The following is a 17,484-nucleotide window of genomic DNA, read 5'->3' on the forward strand; positions in this document are numbered from 1 at the left end:
CACTTGCTAGCAAATAGCAAATGATTTTGAGGAAATCCATTCCAGGTTTGCTGGATCACCCAGGTTCACTGATGAAAGTGTATCCTCTCCAGCCTTGGAGAGTGGGGTGATCCAGGACCAGGCAGTTCAGGGTTGGTACCCACAGATGTGAAATGGTATTTAGAAGGTCTCACAGTCTTACATGAGCATATAGTTCCACTGGTTAAATGTGAATTGCTATGCATACAGCAAACAACCCTGATTTCACCCTTACCTCTCATAAACAATAGCAAATATCTCCAAACAATGACAAATATATCCAATGTAAATTGTCAGCTCAGACATGTCTACAAAAGTCAAAAGTGCTTATAAACATGCAACCAAGCCAGCATTTTCCAATCTCACCATAATTAACTAAGACGAGCAATAATCTCTAAACAACTGAATGGATAACTGTAACAGCAGAATAATAGTTGCCACCAACCTTAGGATGTTACAAAATGACTTGTGTAAGTGAATCTGGGTTTTGCAACAGTACTAGATGTCATAACTTGAAAATTTCTGCAAGGACACATACTATATGCATGGTTTGCTGACAGTTAAGTCCTGGTATTTGAAAAAATGTTTGAATGGTTCTATTGTCGTATAATTTTAAAGGTGAAAAATGCAATGTTAGGTACAATAAACTTGGATACATGAACTATATACTGTATAGTGCTTTTATAGAGATCTGCTGCAAATAAACATCACAGAGATGGAACAATGTGTAGCTCGCCTGGGGCAGTGCATGCAACATTTGATTTAGAAGGTGTATTTATTATTCAGGTGCAGTACTCTAAACTAGTGATTACATGATTGTGTGTTTGCATTTAGTCTTTGCTTGAAGCAGTGTACGATGCTGTGGCTAGTAGTTCAGAGAATAGCTTATATTCAGTGCTGCTCAGCTAAGCTTTCAACTAATGTTGTGCACACAGTATATGTATTAGAATTTGCATTCACTGGGGCCCAGAGGCGCAAATTCTCCAAAAAAACAAAACATGGCTTAGCTTTTTGATTTTCATGTATTTCATTATTGCCATTTGATTTTTTAGAAATATTATTACTACATGCAAATTCTTCACTTATTTTAAGTGAATATTTAATACCTAATATATATTTGAATTAGTGAAAGATGTTAGAAGCACCGTTTGATGTTCTGTTCTATATATTGTGGCAGGAAATTAGAACTTGAGGGCATATAAAAGAGGTCTAATAAAAAAGACCACCACCAGAATATACTAGTTTGAAACGTCTGGCATGCAGCCAGGAATACATTTAACAATAGGACAGCAATTTTTTAGTTGTGTCTTGCTGATACTGGCTTGCATGCTGTTCAACAACAGTAGGGTAGTTTGAAAGTCTCCTTAGGTGATTCCTCCTAAAGCTCCACTACTGAATGCTGGTGATTATGTCAGTATGAAGTGGCAAGAAGGAAAAACATAGATGCAAAAATATCTATATATCTGCATTGACCACAAACAAAAGCAGGTACTACACCCTGGACTACTGATGTAAGGGAGTACTAATACACTGACCACAAATATAAGTGGACACTTTTCCATGGACTACAGATGAATAGGAGAGGATTTAACAAATAAGGTTTATACTGTACCTTCCTAACAAGACTACTTATATACAAACAAAAAAAGAGGGTAAATGTTTCTTGTTTCCTAATAAAGACTTTTTGACTCTTCAAATATCACAACACCTTATATGTATAGTTTTGTTGAATTCTGAATTTAGCCACAAGTCTCCAGTGATGGTAAAAAGAGGTAAATAAAATTGGAAAAATCTCCCTAGAATTTGTATATTTTGATCCTAAGTGCTGTCCCCTTCTAAAATGCGGCCCTAGTCACTGGCCTATGGTTGAATGTGCTGTAAATTATGTTTTACGAGTTTTTAGACATACTCAGTGACAGTAATCATCCTTTACAACTCAAGAAGCACTTTCAAATGGCTCTAGGACTGGCATCAAAAGTCACAAAACATTGCCACATTAGATGCCTAACAATACAAAAATCATTCCAGGCTGCTTGCAGATAAAGGCCATTGCATGCACTGCCTTTATATGCCAATTGGGATTGGAAAATTACCATAAACATATGGACACATACCCACCCTAATCCCACATGCCATCACTGGCAGTTGGTACCTGGACACTTGGGCATCCAGTACTGCCACATGGGGACTGGAATACGGTCCACAGCCTACTGTAAGCTTTAGGTTGTAACTTATTCCTTTATTCATTTGCTTAAAATGCAGTAATACAATACAATTTAAACTACCCATAGAGCATAGACAGTATTTATAAAAAGGAAATCAAAGTGTGGTAAGCTTTTACAGTTCACACAGGGAACAAATACAAAGAATTTGTACCACTGAATGTAATGAACATTGAAGGACATTGCCTTGCACTAACTGCCTTATTAGAATTCATTTTATTCCCTCTTCTGTTCCACTTGTATTACTGCTCTATGTGGTTCAGAAAATATCCTGCATGAGGATGGTCAGCAGTGCACTCAAGTATCCAATCCAAAGTTTTTCATATTTTCTACACAGACAAACCTGATCAATGTCCCAATGTTCTCATAAGTGCCTCATTTTCGGTTTGGCTCTTGTCTTTTAGCTTTGGTACTTGATGTAATAGACAGGATGGAACACTAACATTTCAGTGTTACTGTAGATGCCTGAAAATCAATATCAATGTCAATGTCTTCAGAAAAACAATGTAGTCTAAATAGTTATGTGTATAAAATATTCAATACTACATTTTCCAGAAGTTGCCATTTTCACTACAATTGCTTACCAATATTTTACTTTTCATAGTTAATGTATGCAAGTCAATGTGCACTATTTTGTAGCATGCACATGCATGTCATGTATGTTGCAGTTGGCTGCAGCAGTGTTGCATTTCCTCCTGTAACAATTCCTTGCAGTGTTATAAATGAATTGACCTGCAACTCAGTTATGTTGCACTATACTTTACTGCATGGTATTGGTCTCAAATGAGCTTGAATGTTATTATACAGCCTAAGTTAGACAAGCAATAATTTTCCAAATAACTAATAATTTCATTAATACTAAATATAATCAATCATTTTCCCAAAGCGCAACCACAGCCAAAATCTTTTATTTTTAGATAGATTGTGGTTAGAACATGCAAGGTTTGCTGTCTGTGACTCTCAAGGGGGGATTACCCATCACCTCCTGTCCCAACACAGAAAAAAACTTCTCAGTAGTGTTAAGAAGGGTTAAAATTGTAATGACAATGTGTTTATTATGGTGTATTTTTGGGTTTGGACAAATTTTATCAAAATATGCGTACACATATGACAAAAAAGTCACAGATTTTATGGAGTTTTAATTTGGGGTTGCTTCAGCTGGTCAGCAGTGCTAAATGCCAAAAAATAATGTCAGCTCACTACCTAACTATACTATACCATATGAATGACCAGGTTTTGCAAAGGATTTTTTCTTTTTTGATGGCACAGGCATATTCCAAGATGACAATACCAGGATTCATCAGGCACAAAGTCCGGATCTCAACTCCATGGAGAATCTTTTGGATGTTCTAGAGAAGACTTTATGCAGCTTTCTGACTCTCCATCATCAAAACAAAATCTTGGTAAAAAATGAATAAATGTTGTGATGTTGTATAACGATATTTACAAGGACACAACACTGAATGTGTGCTATAATCATTTATTATTAAGGTAAAGGATATATAGTGTCTTTTGCTTTAGCCAAGGATGTGTAGGCAGATTTTGTAAAGTTACATTTAAATAGTTTTTTATATGTAGACAACCTAAGTTGAATAAAGAACCCTTTAAAAAAAGCAGTTGGCAGTACTTATAATAATGTTGGATGTACAAACAGGAACACTTCCAATTTGCCACATTTTGACAAGAAATGCTGCCTTCTGAGTAATACAGGAACTGAGCCATGGAAATAGCTAACTTCAAAGGAAAGTTTGTTTCACCAAGGAGATGTGACACTCCAAATAACTTGGTCTGAGATGGGTATACACATGGGAAGTAAGAAGTAAAAGGGGAAAGGTATCCAGAGGGCACAGTTAAGCAGAAGTGCAAAAAATGTGAGGATGGTAGCTATGAATATTGATTGTGTCATATGGATGAGCCCAAATGTACAATTACTTGTGATTTTTATTTAAATATAAGTATCATTAAAGATTATTTAGCATTCTTTCTTGCATGTCTGCGTGTACAATATATCTTTGGACACAGTTGATGATGCATGTTGATTTCTGTGTTGATGACCTTGAATGTACAAATTAATTCAAAAAATTATTTTCTTACAACAGTCTGTGCCTGTCTCTGTCACATGTCACAAAAAGTATTTTCTTGCGCAGGTGTAACAAAGAGAGAAAGTGAAGAAAAATCTCTCCAATGGGACCGTAGAGAAGTAAAAACTTGACAATTTATGCTTTCTCAGTCTATGCAAAACATATTGAAATGGTAGGAGAAATATTGTACACTTTCTTTGTATTCAGGACATGGGATCCTTTTACCTCAGTGCTTTTTATTACATTGAAAGTCTGTTTTTTTCCAAGGCTCATGGAATTTAGAATTCTGTATAAAAAATCAATTAACAGAATTTGTCTCACTACATAAACTTTTACTTAGATCAGTCAGCCAGTGTGTTCAGTGTTTAATGGACCCCCTGTAGCATGGCTCGTAGAGATCTGCAGCTGCCATGATAAAAGATTTGATTTTCAGATATTTGGATTTTGGTAGATGAAGAATTTGCCAGTGGAATCCTGATTAAACTGCGATGTGGCTGTATCCTTGCTCATTTATGTGTTATTTTATTTATAAAATTAAAAGTATGCCAGAATCAGAACAGGAAAAGTTGGGGGTATAACAAACAATGCTAAATAAGTATCATAAATATATATATATTCTTGAAAAGATTGTGATACGATGAGTGCAGAGGGTCTGACAGTGGCAGTATGTGCAGGAGAGTTGTTTGGAGGGTTTAACAGGGACAAGTACGTGCAGGAGACTTAGGGGAGTATAAAAGGGGGTGTCATGTGCAGAAGGGAAGTGTGGCATGTATACCGTGTGCAATTTATGCAGTAGATGTGTGTAGAGGGTATAAAAGTGAGCAGTATGTGCAAGAGAGGGGAACCGAGTATATGAGAGCAGACAGTATGTACGGTGGATAGGTGCAGAGAATATTAGGTAATATGGAGGTAAATGCAGCAGAGGAGTGCAGAGAATGTGACAGGAGAAGGTATATGCAGCAGGAGAGGGGCATGGAGAATATGATGAGGAAATTTGTACAGAGTGGAGGGGGAGGGGGGTATAATATAAAGACCCTACTGAACTGATTTTTTCTTCAAAGATACAAACTTGAAAACTCTGGGCCTGATTTAAGAAAGCTTTCCAAGGCTGGAGAGGATACAGTTTCATCAGTGAAGCTGACTTCAAAGTCATTTATAAGCAAATGTTTTGATTCCTTGACCAAATTCATTACAGGTTTGTTGGATCACCTAGCTTAACTGATGAAAATATATCCTCTCCAGCTTTGGGGATCTTTATAAAATCAGGCCTCTGTGTCTGGTCTCAGTCTGCAAAATCTATGGGGAGGACATGGGCAGTGTGCTATATACAATTTGTATGGTGGCAGTTTGTGACTTCAGACTGGGGAGTTTCTGGAGGAAAAACTGTATAGTGTTGCTAAAAAAAGGGGTCCAGAGGTAATACCTATCTGTGTGCTGGTGGAAGGATTTCATAATATCTGTACTAGTGGCATAATGTCACTGGGAAAGGGTCAGAAAGATGTTGATTTGCAGAGCAGCAAAACAATTTTAACACCACTTTTGGTCATAAGATATAGATATTTATATTAGAATAGACTTAGTCCCAGCTGAAAGGTGGCCTGGGTACTATGTTGATTACAAAATCTATTTATCTTAAAACTGTAGCACAAATGAGGGTTCCAGGCAGGTAGTTGTGACTGATGTTTGCTTTCCCTGGTCTTCTCCAGGCCACTGTTTCTATGGTGTCTCTTCCTTATGTATTGTAATTTGATAAACCGATAGCTAGAGGATGAAACCTACCGCTAGAAGCAGAGAAGAAACTGATCATCAGTACATTAGGCATAAGAAAAACCCGAGCTGATTCTAAAAAGTAACTGTTATGTTTGCCCAGAGATGGTAAAGTAATACATTAATGCCAAGCAGAATATACCGGTACATATCTATGATTTAATCCCCCACCATTCTGTGTCCTCCTATGTGTGTCTCTTCCTGAGTGTTCATCAGACACAGGTATTGGAGCTTGTTCACACTACTTATCTGCTAAATGCATGGTAAAGCATAATACACACATTCATGCATGCATTGGGGGTACCACATTGGCTTGCCATACTCTGTGCGATTAAAAATCCAGCAGGAACAATTTTAGGTGCATTTTAGTGCACTAGTCATCCATTCATATTTTTAGGCTGTCGTAACACAATGTGTAACAATATATGTACCTTTGCAGCAAATAAATGGCATTGGTGTAAATGAGCTCTTAATTTTTCTGCCAGGTACTGTTTAATATGCTGTATCAAGCTGGGCTTTAGAAATGGCAAACTGTGTAAAGAATATTTATTATTCCAGCAAATCACCTTGCGTGTTGGAGAAGTGTTATAAATATGGAACATTTTCTATTTCAAGGTATTGTCCTTTATCATTTGACCTCAGAAGATGGTGCTGTAAGCTGTCTGACTCTCTGCCCTGGCTGTTGGGACAAAGAACTGAAAGAAGCAGAAATCACGTCAGATGATTCTCGTCCGATTATCGCCTCAGGGCTAGTATCGGACGACAATCTGACGTGTGTACAATGCTCGTCTGACATCGTTCATAAATCTGTCCTGGCGGATCCACAAACGGCTGTGAAGGTAAAAGAGCACAGTGGGGTGCCGCTCGCTCGTTCTCCCCCCTCCTCTCTCTGTACAGCAAAACTACGCTGTATGTACAGCACTCTTTCATGGAACCTTCAGTCTTTTGTCGTTGGAAAGGATCGTAAAAATGGAAGATCTTACTTTTAGCCTCCATGAAATGACTGGGAAATTTGAAGTTGCCTGACTCTATTGGAAATGTTTTCTAGATTCCCCTGAATATAAGCATTATCTGACCTCTCATTAACACCCTTTTCTCACACAAGTGCAATTACTTCTATGTGCCTTTTATCATTGTATATGTTCCAGCCTACGCCATGTTCACCTTTTGGTGTCCAGGCATATGTCATATAAAAATGTATAATTGTCTGGATTCGCAGTAGCAGACATGAAGTCATTTGGTATTTATGACTCTTGTTGTTTTGTTTGTGTTTTTGAAAAAATATTTAAATAATCAATAAAGAATATTACAATTGTGGCGGCATGGAAATAAACCAGGCCTAAGTATATAGAAAGATTTAGGTGGGCCTTAATTGTAGTACCAAATAAAAAAAACAAATCTCAATACAGGAAAAAAGCAATCTAGGCACACTGAGCTACTGACAAGTATTTTTGAAAAGGTAGAATTCGCTTATATATACAAATATAATGTGACAATATAACGTGGCAACCATCTCAATGACAACTGCAACATGACACTGACTGAAAAGACAAATGCAGCATGACACTCACAATAAAGCATTGTGGTGGCAACTCGGAGTGTAAGATTTAATTTTGAGGATGATCTTGCAGTGGTCTGCGCTATTTGTTATGTTTGACAGTGCCTGAGAATAAAGGTTTGGTAACCAAACCCTAATAAAATTGCATTATACTATGTGTGAATTTTCCTGGGGCTTTTCAATAAATGTCAAAAATAAAATATGCTTCCTTAAATTGTGTTGCATATTTTGTGAAGCCAGACTGTGAAAACATTTGCCAAGGTTCTGAGATAACAGGCAGCTTGAGTATACAAAGACACTGCCATCTAACATGAGTGACTGTTTCCATGGAGACAGAACACACAACACAAGTCAGGAGGCGAGGACACACAGTGACAATGCTAGCGACAACTTCCAAAGGCAATGAGAGCACTTTAGACCTGCAGAGAATCAGGTCAGGTGTAAGTGATTTACTGTTCTCCTTCCACCAGACGCACACATTAAAAATCAGACCACTTGTAGCTTAATGATAGAATCAGTACTGTGCTACTGGCTTATTTGTTTACCAGCGGAGCCGTTCCAGCTATTTTTCTTGTGAGAACTAATTTCAGAATAATTTAAAGGAGAACTTTGGAAAAAAAAACTTCAGTAAAGTTTGTGAGTTAAAGAAATCCCTTGATTAAACTCAATTTTTATCACCTCCAGATCCTTGCTATTACTTTTTAATCAACAACATCGATTGTGGAGGTTTTTACTTTGGCTCGGTACTATTTGTATGTCATGGGGACTGATCTAGCAGCAAACGTGTAACTTGCCAAAAATGTTGTGGCTTTTCTGCCAAAAGTTGAGAATCAAAACAAAACACAGAACAGGTAAGAGTTTTTTATGGCTTGTTTCTTACTACATTTTAGGTTAAATTGTACATTTACATTTTACTCTGTTTGCTTTATATGATTTGAAAGGATTGATTGTTATACTGTGTAAAAATTTCAGGTTGTTATATTACATCTTTATTTTGTGATTTGTACCATAAGTGACATAGAGGAATGCCTTCACTAGAATGGCCATTGTATAATCTTAATGAACGGCACCACGACACAAACCTTACCACAACCCAGAAGTGTGGATGGGCCCTTAGGCTAAGGCTACACTAATTGTTTTTTAAAAGGCTTTTATTTAAATGCCCATACCACTTTTCAATGCGTTAACAGGAAGTTTATATCTTTTCAAACTTGCCTACCCATTTTCTCCTTTTAGTCTTAACCTCCCTGGCGGTCTGATTATATAAGTATTTTTAAATGTCAAAGCAGTACATTTAAAAATGCTTATTATGTTAAATTTCCCGCCTGGTCCCGCCCCCAGACAGACAATCCCGTCCTCCAGCCGCACGCTGCGTCCCATGCTCGCCCGGCATTTGAGTCCCCCTGGTCTCGCGTTCCCAACATTCTCACGCTGGGGACAGGCATCACCAGGCAACACAGATGCCGGCCCGGCATCACTGGAAGACGCTGCGGGCACGTGGGAACCAGGTATGTTTTCCAATCCCATTTAAAATTCCACCCCGAGTGTGGCTCGGGTTACCGCTTTTGGTACTGAAAATTAACCCCGAGCCACACTCAGGAATACCTGCAGGGAGAATAAACCTTCACTACTCACCCACCAATTGATATCCCCTCCTCCTATTGTGTGATATTCCCCCACCTCTTAGATTGTAAGCTCTTTTGGGCAGAGCCCTCTGCTCCTCCTGTGTCACTGTTTATATTCTGTCATTTGCTATGTCTATTTAATGTACAGCACTGCATAATATGTTGGTGCTATATGAATACAGTATAATAATAATAATTGCATTTAAAAGGCCATTTGCAAGCCCATTTTGCCCATTGGGGATTTGCAAGGTTTTTCTAGGATTTTAATGTAGCTTTTGAAAACACTTGTAATCTCTTCTATCTATTTTTAATAGAAGCATTAATAAATGCTTTAAATGCTTGCAAGACCCCCCCCCCCCCCCATTGATTTCATTGGAAGCATTTATAAGCAGTCATAGGCATTTATAAGCAAGGTATAAGTATAGGCAAAGTATAGGCAAATTCCTTTACCAGTTAAATAAAATTATTATATGCTGTGTGGTATGTTTGCCTTTATTTATTTATTTAAATTTTTATTTTATTTAACGCATACTAAAATAATTTCCTGTCCTGTGTATGAACAGCCTAACGTCTCCAACTATCCTTTTCCAGTGTTGGTGTGAATTTGATTGAGTGGATGGGGAGTAACACAGACAGGGCTGTTCCTACAATGAAGCATGGGACAATTTTGCTTCCTTTGCCTCCTTGAAAGCATGAGATATGTGTATTACTTTGGCAAGGGAAATAAAGGAAGACTACAGCTTTTTTTTTACTTTTTTAGACAAATATGTCCAAAATCATCCTTTCAATGTGTTCTTTTTTCAAAACCTTGTTTCTAAGGACAGCTTATCATTGAAAATGCACATGGGAGCTACTGTATTAACGTATTTCATATGCTGGTTCTGCTTCTTGATTAGTAATGCCATGCAAAGCTTGTGGCTTGTTGATTCTCTTACCTTACTGCAGGTCTAACATATGAGATCTGTCTGAGTAAAAATAATAAACTCAGCTGCAGTCACGAATAGCAAAACTCCAACAATGTTAGTGATATAAGCCAGGTGATCTTTTGCCTAGGTTTGAGGGCCCATTTACACTACAAGTACCAGGGTGTATTTTACTGGCCATTGTACTCCAATACATCACATTGGTGTACAAAAATGGCCCATATAGCATAGCATAATTTGGAATCCTGTGGTGTGCAATAAAACAGATTGTCCATACAATCCCATACAATTGTCCATAAAGTTAAGAAATACTCATCAGGCTCCAGGAAGGTGATGGCAGCATCAGTTGTTGCAACCGGGGACTGAAATCCGGAGTTGTTATGGTATTCACCATTTCTCCATGGGATAGCAGTTGTTGGGGAGAAACAACCCAATGTAGTGCTTGCAAATGTGTTGTCTTTAAGTAATGTTAATACTTGCCTAACACAACACCTACATCCGGCCTAAAGAATAACAGGATGCCATTCTTGTGCTGCCTTCCTAACGTAAATACTGTCACAATAGCTAGTATGTAGGTGGGTAGATCTGACTGCTAACCTAAACCTTAGCTGTGGAACCTTTTTCTTTCTGCTTGATATATCACCATGTATATTCACCTAAAAATGTAAGTTTTGTTGTACTTCTGCATTTTTGTGGTTTAATTGTAGTTTTGATTTGAGTATATATTTATTGCTTGTACATACAGCAGTGATTCCTACAAGTCCTGACAATTTACCTGTATTGCAATATTTCTAAAAGCATTCCTATATTAAACTAAACAACAATATATATAAAATAGAAAATGCATAGTGATTTTTTACAAGAATCCAACTCTTCGCATTGATGGAATATATATATATATATATATATATATATATATAGTAAGGGGTTAAGCTCAGGATCGCCTTTGCTGGGGTCAAAGGACACTTGTCTGGTTCATGCAACTCAGATCACACACTGAAGTTTAAGTGTTAAGCTGACTTGTAGTCAGGTTTATTTGAAGGTTGCAGATAAATGAACAAAATAGCAAAAGAAAACCTTGCCTGTCCGGCACTTACTATACATCAGACTTTCCTGTCTATCAGCTGGAGGGCTTCTCCCTGTCAGCTCAAACAAAGCTTTCAGCAACCTTCCACTCACTTTTGAGCTAACTCACCCAGAATAACTTCCTGAGTCTCTCAGCCGAGCTCCCTTACAGACCGACTGTCTGTATCTCCAAACAGAGCTCTCTCCCACACAGTCCACCTGGCTGTGTCTCTCTAAGCCAAGCTGAGCCAGCACAGACCCCTGTCTGTGTCTCACCAAATTAGGCTCCTGACTGAGCTCCTGGCTCTGGGTTATATTCCCACCTTCAGTTCTTCTTAATTAATTATCTCACAGGAGTCCTCCACCTGCTACTTTACTCAGGAGAGGAATCTTGCGCAAATATACCTCACATAAAAGAGGAATCCTGGGCAAATATATCTCCCATCCACCTCCAATCCTGCATTGCTGTCACTATATATATATATATATATATATGTGCTCTAGGGAAGCGTGTCTACCCAGAACAACCTGAATTGTTAGGCCAGGCTGAAATTTTCAGCTAATGCAGCCAGCATTCAATGGATAAAAGGCATCTAGATTTTCTTTGTACAAGGCCTGCTTAAACCTTGTCCTGCTGAGTGAAAAGAACATTTCTGTCCTCAGATCAAGGGTTAATCACAGCCTGTAATGCTTCTTGCAAATCCTTTAGGATTATACAGAACACAAAAGAAACAAATACTCTATAAAAACAAGAACATAAACAAATGAGACTTGAATATGCCTGCCAAATTTATTTATGGTGTCTTTTGCTTAGTGCAGCTTCATTGATTCTCACCAAACGTATACTTTGTTGTTGCAAAAGCCTGAGAGTTTTCCTCTCTTTCCCCAAGGAAAACTGCGTGTCTCCTCTGGTAGATACATCTCAGTTTTGGTACCTAGTACAGAATTTATGTGCAAGTTTGAAGGCTCTGTTAGAAGGTATCTTCATTTTGCTTTGATTCTTCCCTGGGAGACCTGGTTCTAGTGAGAGGGGAATGTATCTTTTCCAGTTGTGTTTGTCTGATGGGCAGTAGGAAAGCTTGGTGCCTATTTGGACAGGAGTTAAAAAAAAAAAAAAAAAAAAAAAAGATAATTGTCTGGAGAATGAGGTGCACAGGACCCTTCATGATGGTGAGATAAGGGCCCCACTGCATGGGGCTAGCTCACCTAGGTTTCCTGTCTGGCCTGGCTGGGCTGTGACCCTGACAAATAAATGTTGGGGAGGTCATGTGAGGTCCTCAGAGGTTCAAGGCTTGGTTGATGCTGGTAAGAAGCCACCAGAGTAAAGTATGCATGAAGGTATTTTATCATGTTAGCCTGTGTGTGCTTGTTTCAGGATTGTCATTTCAAGGGTGTCCCACTCCAAAAAAGGCAGTTTCTCCTAAATTTATTAGGCTGGGCAGCGTGGTCTTTAGCCTGAGCTTGAGCATTGGAGTATGCTGAGTGCTGAATGCTCTTATTGCTGAGTTTACAAATAAAATAACCCTTCATCAAAGATGAACTGAGCATCAAAAGACAACCTATCAAAAATGCAGCCTCTCCTACAGGGATGAGTGCTACATACAGTAATGCTTCTTTACAGAATTTATTTGAAAACATTTATAAGCGACCTCCCTACAATAGATGAAGCATTATACTTACCTCTTCAGCAGCCAGTGACTCCTAACTGTGGTATAGCCACAGAGGATACCACCCATCATAGCAAGAGACACAAGTATGAAGGTTCAGTAAAGGTAAAGAAGGGCCACAGGAGAGGTTAGTACAAGGGGAATATTTACAAATCTCAGGTGACGGTCCAAAGAATGCTAAACTGTAATAATAATAATAATAATTATTATTATTATTATTATTATTATTAATATTAATAATAAACAGGATTTATATAGCGCCAACATATTTTAGCCCTGTACAATAAATAAGGGGTGCAAATGTCGAATACAGTGACCCAGGAGGAGAGGACCCTGCCCCGAAGAGCTTACGAAACTGTAATGTTAAACTCTTGTCACAGTTCTATAAATTGTTCTGAAAAGATTCTCTTTGTTTCCCCAGAAGTGCATATTACACAATCCTAGGTATATAGCACCATTGTTATTTCTGCTCACAAATAGTACAGCAGTAGAGTAAAAACTGAATAGTAATCAAGTCAGAAGTGCTACTGTTCATTGTATTATCAGAGCTAGAATCCATACAAAATGGCACCTTCAGGAGTCTATAAGGATTTTGGCAGGGTTGATATATAGAATAAAAGATACATGTGTGGTATTGGTTATGATCACTAACAAAATCACAAGAGCTAAAGGTCTTTTATATGTCAAAGGTTGCAGTGTCAGGTCATTCTAACGTTTTCAGCCTTAGGATTTTGCTTTCTTGAGAGCTTTTAGAATGTCCTTTCAGGCCTCTGATTTATGGATTTAATAGTGTCACTTAGTTCAAAAGATGTCCCACTGGAGTATTTTCAATCTTGAAGACATGTCACACTGTGTCTATATATAAATTCATTCTGCTTTGTGATTCTTGGCCTGTGTCACTAATATAAAATGAACTGGAGCACTTATTCCTTCTAATACTTGAATGAGCATATGAACTAGTGGCATATTGGAAGGATTTTTTTTCCATTGCCAAGGAGAACATGAGACATAGGGCATCATTGAAGAAGTTGGGGGACCTGCATACTCTTTTGAAAATCACAGCTTGTGTGTATATTCTCTAGGCATAAATGGGCACATAGAGGTAGAAGGCCACATAAACAATTAGCTTACACCATATAAAGCCATCAGCAACCTTTTTTTTTTTAAATACCTTGTACCTTGTCTGGTACAAACTGTACAGTACATATACTAACTTGTACACCCTGATTTTTTTTAAGAGCATCTGTACATTATCTAACACAGAATGTGTAAGTTGTAAGTAACACCAATTCCTCTCCTCTAAGCTGTGGTTGGCTGCATACCCTGGTGAAAGTACAGTATAATTTATAAATGAGACGAGGACAAAGGGTATTTTTGAATGCAGCAATGTATTATTCAGTATAGATATAGCAGGTACAATGTTACAATTTACAATAGTACACGTATCAATTATACATAAATAAAATGTTGCCACTTGATTTTCAGTGGAGTAAAGTGTAGATGCTAGGCATTAATTCCTATGTGCACATGAGCGGAATGGGAAAGGCAAGTAGATATCATGTCCCGATGCATTTTGCCCTGTATGGCTTCCTCAGGGGACTTGTAGACGTCAAAGTGCAACATCAGAAGCTTATGCGAGGAGATCAGAAAGGAATAAATGGTGCGACTTATCAATCCAGATACTGGGGTGGATGGAAGGTAAATTCCTGGAGGTCCGGGCGCCAGATGGTGGTGCTTTTGTTAAAGGAGCACCAGCCATTATCTAACACAAACGACACGTTACAAACCGATTTTCCTACTTAAAGCCTACCCAGCCAATCCTTGTATTAGTATGCAGTATTACCAGCAACTGTATTCATAGCAGCAAACTTGTAGCATGGCTTTCACAGATTTCATTCCATTTTCTAATTGTCCCTCAGGTTCAGAGCTTTGTATGTGTGAACACATACCACCAATAAGGAAAAACATAGGCTTAGCTAGAAGGAATACTTTATTTATAACAATATACAGGACTTTTGAGAAGTATAGGCAGAGAAACTCTGAACTAACAGTGGAACTAAACCCATTCTACTTACTTATCCCTGTTCCATCACAGGATGCCGCCATCTTCCTTCTTTTCTTCCTCCTTATGGTCTTCGGCTATCTTGATAGGCCATGCCAGGATGACATAACTCCCTCAAAGGCATGCAGGACTTCACTTATTTCTGGTATGCACAAGGAAAACCAGGATTGCTGAGTTTCTCGGACCACCACCGCATGCACAGTACAGGAACATGTGACAACTGGGTAGCTATCAGGCAGGTACATTTTTTGCAGAAGGGATATTGCCTGTCCCTTTCTGCAGTAACCACCTGCCTGATCATGTATTTTTGAAAGTGGGACTTTAAATCCATTTAAAAATTTACCAGGATACCTTGCTCTAGTATGTACCCACATATGTACAAAAATGTTGGTTTGAAGGGGTAGGGCACAGGTTTATTAACTTACTGTGTATGTATACACTAAAAAAACAATTTCAAGAATAACAAAAATCATGCCAATCAGAAAACTGTGAACTTCTAAATTCACATAATGAGGCATAAAGTCACAAACCATAACTTTTGGTCAGCCATCTACTAAACAAAGCTCATAGGAATAAGACAAGAAAATGGTAACAATAGAGGAAAACAAAGGGGAGATAGAGAATAATCGACTTGGCTGTGCATCTGCTGAACATAAAAAAGCCATAACCTTTTTTTTATAGGACTTCTTCTGACCATATCCTTAACTTTAGGGACACCTCACTTTACCTGCTCTATATGCTGTAGTTGTCCGGGGTTGTAGAATAATAAATGTCTTGCTGGCAAGTGGTCCACTTGTCTGTAAGGGGTGGGTACCTACAGAGGCATAAGGAACAGAGAAGCACTGTCACTGCTCTACTATGTACTGAATAAAAGCCATTCCAGTGATACCCTGCACCTCTTTTACATACCTGTACATTTCATACATTGACGTAAACACTGTACAGGGCAGTTTAAGGAAAGGTTTATACCCAGGTACGAGGCCACATTTACTGGGTTGCAACATATACTTGAACTTAGTCCTGCACTTTTTTTTTATGAAGCTGCAGTAATTCTTTAGGTACTGTCTGACAGAAATCTTCGTGACACACAGACTCCATCAATCATTTTCCCAGCATTTTTATCATGGGGAAAATGGAAATGCTTAGCAAGAATATAAATTGGGAACAGTAAGAGTTAACAGTAAAACTTCACTTGTGTTTATAACAATTTTCTCCATGGTCCTTATTTACATTGCTTGGATTTTGACAGATTTCATTGCAGATTTCATACTATGTTTTATCAGCTTGAAATTTCATTCACTTTCTCTTTTTGTGCTAAGTGGGGGAGTTAAAGCACTATCATGAGTTCCCAAGAAAAGAAAGTCTATGTGCAGGAAGTTTTAGTTTAGAGAAAAGGTTAAACAAAGCCACAAAGTGAGTTCTTTTACAGAAAGTCACATTGTTTTTATTTTTACTAGGAATCAACCTTTACATTTTTTTCACATCAAAAGAATACCATTCAACAATTTGTTACAGAATCAAATAGATAGTTCATCAGAAAGAAACAGGAAAGAAGGGTTGTCTGCCATAAAACTTCGCTAGTTGTGAATCCACGGGTTCAAGATCCAATCAGATGGCTTTGTTTGTCCTTTAGAATGCTTAATGCTAATCACATTTTCAAGAATCTATGTTTAACTATCCAGATTCCTGATTTTGTTTGTTCTAATGTACTATCATGTTATATTTTATACCTGTCATCCAGCAAAATCTGCTTTCTAGATGCAGTGGTCTTGGGAAGTATCTTATCACAGGGTAGTGAGAGAACGTGTGATTGTTATACCCAAAATTATCCATGTGCCTCCAGCCAACACCATCCTAAGGACTAGTAAAAATGATTTGCAATTTTGCAAGTGACCCATCTAATCAATATTCTGATTTGATATATGATCAGTAGAAGGCTCCAGTACACTGCACACACATGTATAGGATTCTGCCCCTAGGATAATCTTTCTGAGATAGTCATTAGAATCCCAACTGGAATCTGATTGGATGCATTTCATCATTTCTAAACACAATACAACTAGTATATTTTTGATGGATTTTTTTTAACATGTCCAGTCTATCCACAACCAATCAGATCTATTACTGGTCAGCTGCTAAATTCTTTTCAGATTCTGTTCAGATTAAATTGTTTTATTGGATTGGAAATTAGATCAGAAGTGTAAATCTGCCCTTGTAGCAAACCTGTTCCACTAGATCATTGTATCATGACCTGATTGCATCTCAAAGAAGCAACTTTTGGTATTTTGTGGAATGACATACACTTTAAAACTGCACACTTAAGGTGTTATGGAGCCACATAGTGTTCACCAATAAAGGCGATCTGTATTAGGTATTCCTTCTATTGGCCCTGATTCATCAATGAAATCCGCACTCGCTGGTTGCGCGTACTTTCGCGCTTCCAGCGAGCCGGTTTCCCGCGGTCCGGAGTCGAGTGCGCTCGTACACGCGCCCCCT

The 17,484-nt window shown here is 38.1% G+C and overlaps 1 protein-coding gene across 1 annotated transcript in view; it reads left to right on the forward strand.

Annotated features, from left to right (window-relative positions):
- Positions 1-7,963: 7,963 nt before the first annotated feature.
- ERICH6B (glutamate rich 6B) overlaps positions 7,964-17,484 on the forward strand; it is a gene marked incomplete in the record, with an annotated part of 75,867 nt that continues 66,346 nt past the window's right edge. The window contains 2 exon segments of the mRNA XM_072409999.1: positions 7,964-8,086; positions 8,331-8,497.

This window comes from Pyxicephalus adspersus, chromosome 1, assembly GCF_032062135.1.
Source record: "Pyxicephalus adspersus chromosome 1, UCB_Pads_2.0, whole genome shotgun sequence".
In the NCBI taxonomy this organism is placed as follows: Eukaryota; Metazoa; Chordata; class Amphibia; order Anura; family Pyxicephalidae; genus Pyxicephalus; species Pyxicephalus adspersus.